The 11,769-nt window shown below is 49.5% G+C and overlaps 1 long non-coding RNA gene across 1 annotated transcript; it reads left to right on the top strand.

The window, feature by feature from the left end:
- The first annotated feature begins 166 nt into the window (after positions 1 to 166).
- On the top strand, positions 167 to 3,516 carry LOC135977456 (uncharacterized). Its single transcript, XR_010594951.1, has 3 exons — positions 167 to 670; positions 1,369 to 1,522; positions 2,155 to 3,516. It is a non-coding gene; the product is annotated as an uncharacterized LOC135977456 (long non-coding RNA).
- The last annotated feature ends 8,253 nt before the right edge of the window (positions 3,517 to 11,769 follow it).

The raw sequence follows: 11,769 nt of genomic DNA, 5'->3' as shown, positions 1-11,769 counted from the left end.
GGTAACCGGGGGCTAGGGGGTTGTTTGGGAGAGAGGCAGTGCATGGGGGTGGTTTGGAGGAGAGCTAGCAGCTGGAGGGGGTTGGTTTGGAGGGATGACAAGTAGGTTTGCAGGGATGGGGGGGTAACCTGGGGGGATTGGTTGAAGGGGGAAGGGGTGCCTAGGAGGTAACAATATCACCAGCCAACTCCAACAATTTAAAAGTCACAAGCCAGGTGCCTGAAAATTGTGAAATAGATATATATAAAAAAAGGGTCTTTATTTGCCTTCTGATTTTTTAAATGAGTCCTATTTTAAGGAGAGCTGAGATTCTCTTGCAGTCACAGGACTCCAGAAGCTAGGGCTTTAAGGAAAACACCAAGTAGCACAAAACTCCTGATAAATGATGACGAAAGAAGGCCAGAGAGTTTTTAAAAAATCATTTTCTTGCTTAGAAATATCAAGAATGAAATCCTGACCCTGTTGAAGTCAGTGGGAACTTTGCCATGGAAATGGGGACAGGAATTCACCCTAAGAATATAAAGTCTCGTGTTCATTGGTGACATTTCTCTCTGCCGCAGTGCCTCCAAAACACTTGATAGGGGCCAGGCATCGGCAATCCTGACTCTATCATCCATTGCCCAGGTGGGCTCTGTATCTAAGTTATGGACATGCCAGCAGATAGCATTAGGTAATTGATATTTGTTACCTCTTTTCTGGAGATTCATAAAACCACTGAAAGGCAGAGGAAGATGGAAAACCAAAGGCTGCTCTTGCATTTCTCTGTCCATTGGAAGCAGCAAAGGTCTCCTTTTTCCTGTGGGGCAGCCACCAGGCAGAGGACAAAATGTGTGGTTTATATTCTGAAAGACTGGATGGGAGAAAGAAGTGTAGTGGTGCATCCCACCACCTGCAATTTACCGTGCTGGGCTGCAGCCAGCAAGACGGTCCTTAACTGAGGAAGATGGGGGGGAGCAGAATTTGACAGTTCTTTTCTCCCAGCAGCATATTCAACTTTTTGAGTTAAATCAGTCATAAGCAAACAAAAGATAAAGGGTGAAATTCGGGCTCCAGTGAAGTCAATGGCAAAGCTCCTTTTGAGCAGTTGGGCCAGGATTTCACAAAAGAGTTTTAAACAGTCTGAATACATCATCTTAATTTTGGATTAATTGCACAGCATCTCTGATGTCATATGTTCTTTGGTCTTCTGTAGAGTTTATCAGGAAAAGCAGAGGAGATAAGATCCGGATTTCTAGTGAAAGAAACAAGCAGAAAAAAACCCATGGTTTTTGGTACGGGGGAATTTTTTCCCAGGCCTTTTTGACATGTCATAAAGCAACCCCAAGGGGCACAAACCCAGATTGTTGTTGGTTTTTTTTTCATTTATAGGTCCACCTTCTCTGAGTCCAGACCCTGGAAACCTGTGCTATCTGGGCAGGAGAGGAGAAGAAACTCCATCACTCATGCACCCTGCACAATTTTTCTGTCTTTATTGTCATGAGTTGTTCAAGCTTTTATCCTGAACAATCTCTGGATCTGAGAAGTAAGTCCCCATAGTTCCCATGGAGATTTTTCCTTAACGATGCTTTATAATTATTTACTAATGGTATTTCAGTGGTGCTTGGAGACCCTGAGGGTATGTCTACACTGGCAGAGTTACATTGCTGGCAGTTACGGTGACGCTCAGAGAGCGCTGAAGGGAAACCGCTGTTGTGCATTCACACTGTCAGCACAATAGCATGTTCACACTTGCAGCATTTCATAGAATCATAGAATGTCAGGGTTGGAAGGGACCTCAGGAGGTCATCTAGTCCAACCCCCTGCTCAAAGCAGGACCAATCCCCAGACAGATTTTTGCCCCAGATCCCTAAACGGCCCCCTCAAGGATTGAACTCACACCCCCTGGGTTTAGGAGGCCAATGCTCAAACCACTGAACTATCCCTCCCATTTGCAGCGCTATTTGGAGCGGTGCACTCTGGGCAGCTATCCCACAAAGCATCTCTTCCTCTTCTGCCGCTAAGAGTTGTGGGAAGGTGGAGGGGGTCACGTGGCATCCGGGCTCCAGTCCCAATGCCCCGGGATGCATTGTTTCGCATACTAGCAATCACTGTGCTTCCGTCTGCATTTGGCACCATCTTTCAACAGTTTGTGTACTGCACGCTCTGTCTCTTCAGTCTGCAGGAACGGATCCCGCACTGTTGACCAATATGCTGCTCACTCTCACTAACACGTCAGGAGTGGCAGTGGAGTTATTCCTTAAACTACAAAGGCAAGAGGAGTTTGACATTGATCTCGCCACGCGTAGTAGCTACGACACAAGATTGCTTGTGGCATTCACGGAGGTGCTGGCCACAGTGGAATGCCATTTTTGGGCTCGGGAAACAAGCACTGAGTGGTGGGATCACATCGACATGCACGTCTGGGATGACGAGCAGTGGCTGCAGAATTTTCGGATGAGGAAAGCCACATTCATGGGACTGTGTGATGAGCTCGCCCCAGTTCTGCAGTGCAAGGACACGAGAATGAGAGCTGCCCTGTTGGAGACGTGTGTGGCTATTGTACTGTGGAAGCTGGCTACTCCAGATTGCTACCGATCGGTCGCTACCCAGTTCGGAGTGGGAAAGTCGACCGTTGGACTCGTGTTGACGGAAGTGTGCAGGGCCGTTAATCGCATCCTGCTCCGAAAGACCGTGACTCTGGGCAACATGCATGATGTTGTGGATGGCTTTGCCCAAATGAGCTTCCCTAACTGTGGACGGGCGATAGATGGCACGCATATTCTAATTCTGGCACCAGACCACCTAGCCACCGAATACATTAATCGGAAGGGGTATTTCTTATGGTTCTCCAGGCGCTTGTGGATCACCGTGGTTGTTTCACAGACCTTAATGCAGGCTGGTCCGGAAAGGCGCATGACACACACATCTTTCGGAACACTGGCCTGTTCAGGAAGCTGCCAGGAGGGACTTTCTTCCTGGACCAGAAGATCACCATAGGGGAAGTCGAAATGCCCATTGTGATCCTGGGAGACCCCGCCTACCCCTTAATGCTGTGGCCCATGAAGCCGTACACGGGGCACCTTGACAGCAGCAAGGAGCGGTTCAATAACAGGTTGAGCACGTGCAGAATGACTGTTGAGTGTGCTTTTGGCCGTTTAAAGGCCCGCTGGCGCTGTCTGTATTGGAGGCTGGACCTGGCCAATGACAATATTCCTATGCTTATAGCCACGTACTGTACACACCATAATATTTGTGAAGGGAAGGGTGAAAGCTTCACTCAGGGCTGGACCGCTGAGGCTCAGCTCCCAGAGGCTGAATTTGAACAGCCAGAGACCAGGGTTATTAGAGGGGCGCAGCGAGGGGCCATAAGGATTAGGGATGCCTGAAGGCAGCAATTTGAAGCTGAAAGCCACTAATATTTGTTGCTATGTTCGGAAGTCCAGTGCTTGTAATGCTAAGAGGTGAGTGGTGCAGACAATGCACTATGAAGGTTTAAGAAAATTGCCTGTTGCTTTGCAGGGTTCTGTTTGCTTTCCATTAATGGAATAAAGATTGCTTTCAAATCAAAATAATTCTTTTATTAAAAAACAACAACCGGAGGAGAGAAACAAACAAACAAACACATCAGCACTATGGGGGATTGGGGAAGGGAGGGCCCCAGGAGGAGGTGGGGTCCCGGGACAGTTAAAGATTTGTGTATGTCCAGGTATCATATGCAACCTTGTCCTCTGGAGTACTGTACTTCATCAGGGCTAAACTGCAGAGGGATGGGTATTGAGTGCAGTGGGTACTGGAAGTCTGAAGGGCTGGACTGTGATGGGGCAGGAGTGGAATTCAGTGGGTATAGACTGGAGCCAGGAGGTTGATAAGAGTGTGTTGGCAGTGTCTGGGGACCACATGGGAAAGAGTTGTGTGACAGCGGCTGCAAGGGAGGGCAGGCATGGAGCTGCTCGGTTTGCAGTGCTAGTAGCACCTGGAGCGTATCTGCTTGGCGCTCCATAACGTTTAAGAGCCGCTCCGTGGCTTTGTTCCGACGTGCCACGTTCTCCTTTCGGCCCCTCTTCTCACTGTCCCGCCATTCCTTCAATTCTTGTTTTTTTGGCCGCGGAGTGCATCATGATATCACACAGAAAGTCCTCTTTAGTTTTTCATGGCCGCTTTCTAATTCTGCGCAGCCGGCAATAACAAAGATGGAGGCTGGGCTCCCAAGATCATATGTGTGAAGCCAAAATGCAACATTTTACAGAAGCAGTATTGTTTGCAACACACAGACCACTGATTCAGTGATTTAAAACACAGCCACTATTCACATACCTGTCACTAACTGGCTGATCCCTGGTAAGCAGACATGAGCCACAAGACTCCCAAAATGGTAACCGCAGGGGCAGGGGAAATCAGTGTTCCAGGACCGTACTGTACACTGGCACGTGGCTCTGGGGAGAGCCAGCACTGTAGGGGGGGCCTGATAATCATTACTGTCCCCATATTTTCCACAGGATGTGATCATTATGGAAGATATCTCGCTGCTGAGGGTGAGCAGGGAATCAAGGGAGGGTCTTCTCCAAGACTTCAGCTTCCGCCCTGGCCCTTATGCGGCTCACCTGTGTGCAGCAATGCCCCCCCCCACCCCCCAGTCATGGCAGAGTGATGCAGGAAAGTTACCGTGTTCCACTGCTCAGACTGGGCATATGGTGGTACGTGCATCATACAGACACAAGCCTGCTTTCTGCAACCCTCCTGCCCACAGGTGCCAACTTTCATTGGAGCCAGTGGGTGCTCGCACCCCCGCCCCCGACTCTGCCCCTTCCCTGCCCCTATTGGATCCCTCCCCAAATCCCCACCCTGGCCCTGCCTCTTCCCCGAACACGCTGTGTTCCTCCTCCCCCACCCCAGCGCTTGCTGCGCGAAACAGCTGTTCTGAGGCGCAAGCGCTGGGAGAGAGTGGGGAGAAGCAGGACGCAGCGGCGCCCTCAGGGGAGGAGGAGGAGGCGGAGGTGGGCGGGGGTGCAGGGAGCTGCCGATGGGTGCAGAGCACCCACCAATTTTTCCTCGTGGGTGCTTCAGCCCCGGAGCACCCACGGAGTCAGCGTCTATGTTCCTGCCCCCAACAACTCACTTCAGTGATTCCCAAAATCAAAGCCACTTACCAGGGTCCTCCTCTCCTGTTTGCGCTTCACCAAGCTCTGACAGTTATGACTGGCTAGTCTCCTCCGGGGTAGAGAAGAGCTCCTGGCTGCATGCATCTCTGACCTCTGAGTCGTCCTCTGCCTCTGGGTCCCCCTCCCCCTCCTCGTCCAAGATTTCCTCCTCCTGGCTTGGGCCACTCTTGACTGGCACGCAAGCCACCGAAGTATCCACAGTGGCCTTCGCAGTGGAGGTAAGATGGCCACCGAGTATCGCGTCCAGCTCTTTGTAGAACTGGCAGCTCGTGGGCGCACCGGAGCAGCGGTTTGCCTCCCGCGCCTTGTGGTAGGCGTTCCGCAGCTCCTTCACTTTGACCCTGCACTGCAGTGTGTCCTGGTCATGGCCCCTTTTTGTCATGCATTGTGAAATCTGTCCATATGTATCATAATTCCTACGGCTGGAGCGCAGCTGGGACTGGACAGCCTCCTCTCCCCAAATGCTGATGAGGTCCAGTGGCTCAGCGTTGCTCCAAGCAGGGGAATGCCTGGTGTGTGGAGCAGGCATGGCCACCTGGAAAGATGCGCCGAGACCACTGCATGCCGAGATCACTGAGCAAACAGGAAAGGGACTTTCAAAATTCCCAAGGAATTTAAGGGGTGGGGCTCACAGTTGGTCACCTGAGGGCAGGGCAGTAGAGTTCAAACCGATGACCAGAGAGGCGAGAACAGGCATTGTGGGACACCTCCCGGGGCCAATTGCAGCGCTGTAATTGACCAGGCTGTCTACACTGGCACCACAGCACTGTAGCCCCGGCGCGGAAAGCTCTACGGCTCTCATCAGGGTGGGTTTTTTAGAGCGCTGCATCTGCGCAGTTTCTGCGCACTAAGTGGCTTGGCAGTGTGTACACCTCGGGAGTTACACCGCAAAAAGCTGCTTTACTGCGCAGAAACTTGCCAGTGTAGACAAGGCCTAATTTAGATGTGGGCCGTATTGTGCTAAGCCCTGTCTGTAAGGGTGAGGGAGTTGGGAGTGCAGGTGGTGTTCTCTTCAGTCCTTCCAGTCAAGGGTAGGGGCCTCGGCAGAGACAGATGCATCCTGGAGGTGAATGCCTGGCTGCGAGGATGGTGTCGCCAGGAGAGATTCGGCTTCCTTGACCACAGGATGCTGTTCCAGGAAGAAGGACTGCTAAGCAGAGATGGGGTCCATCTATCAAGGAAGGGGAAGAGCAGATTTGGATACAGACTGGCTAACCTAGTGAGGAGGGCTTTAAACTAGGTTCGATGGGGGCAGGTGACCAAAGCCCACAGGTAAGTCAGAAACATGGAGACCTGGGAGAAGGGTCGGAATGTGGGGGGAGCATGGGCTGTTATAGCAGAAATGAGAGACAAGACAGAACTGAGGGAGGGCGGGGAATCAAATCAGTATCTTAGATTACTGTATACTAATGCGAGAAGTATGGGGAATAAGCAGGAAGAACTCAAAATGTTAGTAAATAAACACAACTATGACATAGTTGGCATCATGGAGACTTGGTGGGATAATACGCATGACTGGAATATTGATATAGAACAGGGGTGGGCAAACCTTTTGGGCCAAGGGCCACATCTGGGTGAGGAAATAGTATGCGGGGCCAGGGCAGGGGGTTGGGTGCGGGAGGGAGTGCGGGGTGTGGGAGGGAGTGCAGTGTGCAGGAAGGGGCTCAGGGCAAGGGATTGGGGCAGAGGAGGGGTGCAGGGTGTATGAGGGGGCTCAGGGCAGGGGGTTGGGGTGCAGGAGGGGTGCGGAGTGCAGGAGGGGGCTCAGGGCAGGGGGTTGGGGTGCCCAGGGGTGCAGGGTGCAGCAGGGAACTCAGGGCAGGGGGTTGGGGTGCAGGAGGGATGTGGGATGTATGGGGGGATCAGGGCAGGGAGTTGGGGTGCGAGATGCAGGCAGGGGGCTTAGGGCAGGGAGTTGGGGGGCAGGTTACAGGAAGGTTTCGGGCTCCGGCCCCGCTTACCTCAAGCGGCTCCAGGGTGGCTGCAGCGTGCACTGGGGTCAGGACAGGCTCCCTGCCTGCCTGCCCTGTCCCTGGAGGCAAAGGGCAACACATGGAGCCCTGTGCTCCCCCACCCGGGGGCCACAGGGACATGGTGCTGGAGGCGCTGTGGGCCGGATCCAAAGCCCTGAGGGGCCGGATCTGGCCCACGGGCCGTAGTTTGCCCACCCCGGTATAGAAGGATACAGCTTGTTCAGGAAGGACAGGTGGGGAAAAAGGGAGGAGGTGTTGCCTTATATATTAAAAATGTATACACTTGAACTGAGATTGAGATAGAATAGACTTGTTTAAAGTCTCTGGGTAAGGATAAAAGGGGTAAAAAACCAAGGGTGATGTCATGGTAGGGGGTCTACTACAGACCACCAAACCAGGAAGACAAGGTGGATGAGGCTTTTTTTAAACAACTAACAAAATCATCCAAATCACAGGACTTGGTGGTGATGGGGGACTTCAACTACCCAGACATCTGTTGGGAAAATAATACAGCGGGGCACAGATTATCCAACAAGTTCTTGGAATGTATTGGAGACCATTTTTAATTTCAGAAGGTGGAGAAAGCTACTGGAGGGAGGCTGTTCTAGTTTTGATTTTGACAGATAGGGAGGAACTGGTTGAGAATTTGAAAGTGGAAAGCAACTTGGGAGAAAGTGATCATGAAATGGTAGAGTTCATGATTCTAAGGAATGGTAGGAGAGGGAACAGCACAATAAAGACAATGGATTTCAAGGAGGCGACTTTAGCAAACTCAGGGAGTTGGTAGGTAAGATCCCATGGGAAGCAAGTCTAAGGGGAAAAACAATTGAAGACAGTTGGCAGTTTTTCAAAGAGACATTATTAAGGGCACAAGAGCAAACTATCCCCTGCATAGGAAAGATAGGAAGTATGGCAAGAGACCACCCTGGCTTAACCAGATCTTCAATGATCTAAAACTAAAAAAAAAAGAGTCCTACAAAAAGTGGAAACTCGGTCAAATTAGAAAGGATGAATATAAACAAATAACACAAGTAGGTAGGGACAAAATTAGAAAAGCCAAGGCACAAAACGAGATCACAGTAGCTAGGGACATAAAAGGAAACAAGCAAACATTCTACAAATACATTAGAAGCAAGAGGAAGACCAAGGACAGAGTAGGCCTGTTACTCAATGAGAAGGGAAAGACAATAACAGAAAATGTGGAAATGGCAGATGTGCTTAATGACTTCTTTGTTTCGGTTTTCACCAAGAAGGGTGGTGGAGATTGGACGTCTGATATAGTGAATGCCAGTGAAAATGAGGTAGGATCAAAGTCTAAAATAGGGAAAGAACAAGTCAAAAATTACTTAGACTAGTTAGATGTCTTCCAATCACCAGGGCCTGATGAAATGCATCCTAGAATACTCAAGGAGCTGACTGGGGAGATATCTGAGCCATTAGCAATTATCTTTGAAAAGTCATGGAAGACTCTGCACCCACCGGCAGCTCCCCGCCCCAGCTCACCTCCTCCTCCGCTCCGCCTCCTCCCCTGAGCGCGCTGCATGCCCGCTTTTCCCCCCTGGCTCCCAGCACTTGCCGCTGCGAAACAGCTGTTTCATGGTGGCAAGCACTAGGAGGGAGGGGGTAGGAAGGGGAACACGTTGCGCTCTGGGGAAGAGGCAATGCCAGGGAAGGGATTTGGGGAGCGGTCCAATAGGGGCAGGGAGGAGGCGGAGTTGGGGTGGGGACTTTGGGGAAGGGGTTGGAATGGGGGCGAGGCAGGGGTCGAGTTGGGGCGGGGGCCGCTAACACCCACTGGCATCGGGAAAAATTGGCGCCTCTGATAAGGACAAATGCAAAGTACTCCACTTAGGAAGGAACAATCAGTTGCACACATACAAAATGGGAAATGACAGCTTAGGAAGGAGTACTGCGGAAAGGTATCTGCGGGGGGTCATAGTGGATCACAAGCTAAATATGAATCAACAGTGTAACGCTGTTGCAAAAAAAGCAAACATCATTCTGGGATGTATTAGCAGGAGTATTGTAAGCAAGACATGAGAAGTAATTCTTCTGCTCTACTCCTCGCTGAGTAGGCCTCAACTGGAGTATTGTGTCCAGTTCTGGGCGCCACATTTCGGGAAAGATGTGGACAAATTGGAGAAAATCCAGAGAAGAGCAACAAAAATGATTAAAGGTCTAGAAAACATGACCTGTGAGGGAAGATTGAAAAAATTGGCTTTGTTTAGTCTGGAGAAGAGAAGACTGAGAGGGGACATAACAGTTTTCAAGTACATAAAAGGTTGTTACAAGGAGGAGGGAGAAAAATGGTTCTTCTTAACCTCTGAGGATAGGACAAGAAGCAATGGGCTTAAATTGCAGCAAGGGAGGTTTAGGTTGGACATTAGGAAAAACTTCCTAACTATCAGGGTGGTGAAGCACTGGAATAAATTGCCTACGGAGGTTGTGGAATCTCCATCATTGGGGATTTTTAAGAGCAGGTTGGACAAACACGTGTCAGGGATGGTCTAGATAATACTTAGTCCTGCCTTGAGTGCAGGGGACTGGACTACATGACATGTCAAGGTCCCTTCCACTTCTGTGATTCTACATGTAGTGAGAGAGAGTCCCTGTCCTGAAAATCTTATAATCTAAATAAAGTGTGGGAGAAAAGATATAGATTGGGAACTAAGTTCCAAAGAGACTGAGCCCCAGATCCACAAAGGTATTCAGTCTTCTAACTTCCATTGAAATCAATGAAAGTTAAGTGCTTTAATATTTTTGCAGATCTGGGCGAAAGTCTCCTTTCCAGGGTGTTCTTTCCAGAGCCATTCTCAGAGGAGAATTCTTTTGCTTATTTTGTCTGTGTGCACCATCTGCTGGCCATAAAATAAAATCAAAAAGATATCTCGCAAGAATGTTTGAAAGCCTGCATGTAAACTCCTAGGCTGCTAAGGTGGAAGCAAACGTCACATGTCTCCGGAAGTATAATTTTCTCTGGACTGGACTTGCAAAGATGTCTGGGATTTGATGTCACAAGATATTAATCAATGATCAGGCTGAGTCCAAGTCCCGTCACGTGTAGATTATGATGCAATCTCAACTCTTTTCACACAGACATTCATTCCCCACCTTTCAGTGAAAGAGAAACTCAGCAACATTCACAGGAAAGATAACATCATCTGGCTGGAATCATTTAAAAAACTCTGCGACTTGTTATATTGTATATAGTGCTGTTTATTCCTAGATATCAAAGTTCTTTACAAAACTGGGTTACTATCTCCATTTTATAGGTGGGGAAACTGAATGTAGAGAGGTTAAAATGATACCAAGTTCACACAGCTTGTTAGTGGCAGAGCAGCAATAGAGTCTAGCCACTGGGACATGTTACTCCTTGGATGTCCTGGTAGAAGGTAGGTTTATGGTGTTACTGTACTCTGTTCAGAACCCAAAGTAGTTCCTAATCATGAAACAGAATCTCAGATGTACTGCTTTAACTAGACTGATATAGTTAAGTGGTACAATTTTTGTGAGTAGACAAGGTCTTAGAAGGACAGGGGCCTGGTCTGCATTTAGAAATTTTGCCAGCAATAGTTATTTCGGTTAAGAGTGTGAAAAAATCACACCGCTAACGGACATAGCTATGCCAACTAAAGCCCCAATGTAGGCATAAAGAAGAACAGGAGTACTTGTGGCACCTTAGAGACTAACAAATTTATTAGAGCATAAGCTTTTGTGGATTACAGCCCACTTCTTCGGATGCATATATATATGTAGGCATAGTTATACTGGCAAAAAAGTCCGTTTGCTGGAATACTTTATTACATCTAGGGAACGGTATAAGCAAAAGAACTCTTTGGCTGGTAGAAGCTGCATCTTCACTAGGCGAGTTTGTCAGTATAGTTATACTGGGGAATAACTATATTGGCAAACCCTTCCTACTGTAGACGAGAACATATTCAGATTTCAGTGACACTGGTGCAAATCCCAATGCACTGGAGTCATCAGGTTTACAGCTAAATTAGAACCTGGACCAGGATCTTCACTGAGTCCTTTGAGATTGTATATGATCTCCTGTGAAACAATGTTGAAAAATCTCCTAACATTTTACACACACCCCCCTTCTCCTCCTGGATTAGCAGTGCAGTTAGGGATTTCGAATGAACATAGGATTCTTTCCTCCAGTTGCCACCTTGGTGAGTTTATCCGCGGGCCCAGGCACAGCAGTGACAGTGTCACGATGTTGCGTTGGTGCAGGGCCACCCGGCATGGCAAGGGTTTCATGCTACGTCGTCCTCAATCAGAACGGTGAGGCGATTGCACCCCTTTGCAATGCAGCAATGTTCTGTGACGTGATTTCACCCCCAGGCAGGGTAACCATACGTCCCGTTTTGGCTGGGACAGTCCCTTTTTTAGGCCCTGTCCTGGACGTCCCGACTTTTTTGACAAAACTGGGCATTTGTCCCGTTTGCGCGTCATGCCAACTGATCATCAGGTGACAAGAGCAAGGGGGACAAATGTGGGGTGGGACCGTGGGACCCCTAACGGGGCGCGGAGGAATGTGCAGGGGAGGGGGGCAAGTTTCAATGCAAGCCCTGTGCTGGAGGAAGGGCTAGGGAGAGCGGCTCAGGACTGCCGACCTGCCCCACATGCAGGGGAGAGAGGGGGACCTCGGGTGC

This window comes from Chrysemys picta, chromosome 25 (assembly GCF_011386835.1).
Source record: "Chrysemys picta bellii isolate R12L10 chromosome 25, ASM1138683v2, whole genome shotgun sequence".
NCBI lineage: Eukaryota > Metazoa > Chordata > Testudines > Emydidae > Chrysemys > Chrysemys picta.
The sequence above is the reverse complement of the archived record's forward strand: the minus strand, read 5'-3'. Positions and strand labels throughout refer to the sequence as shown.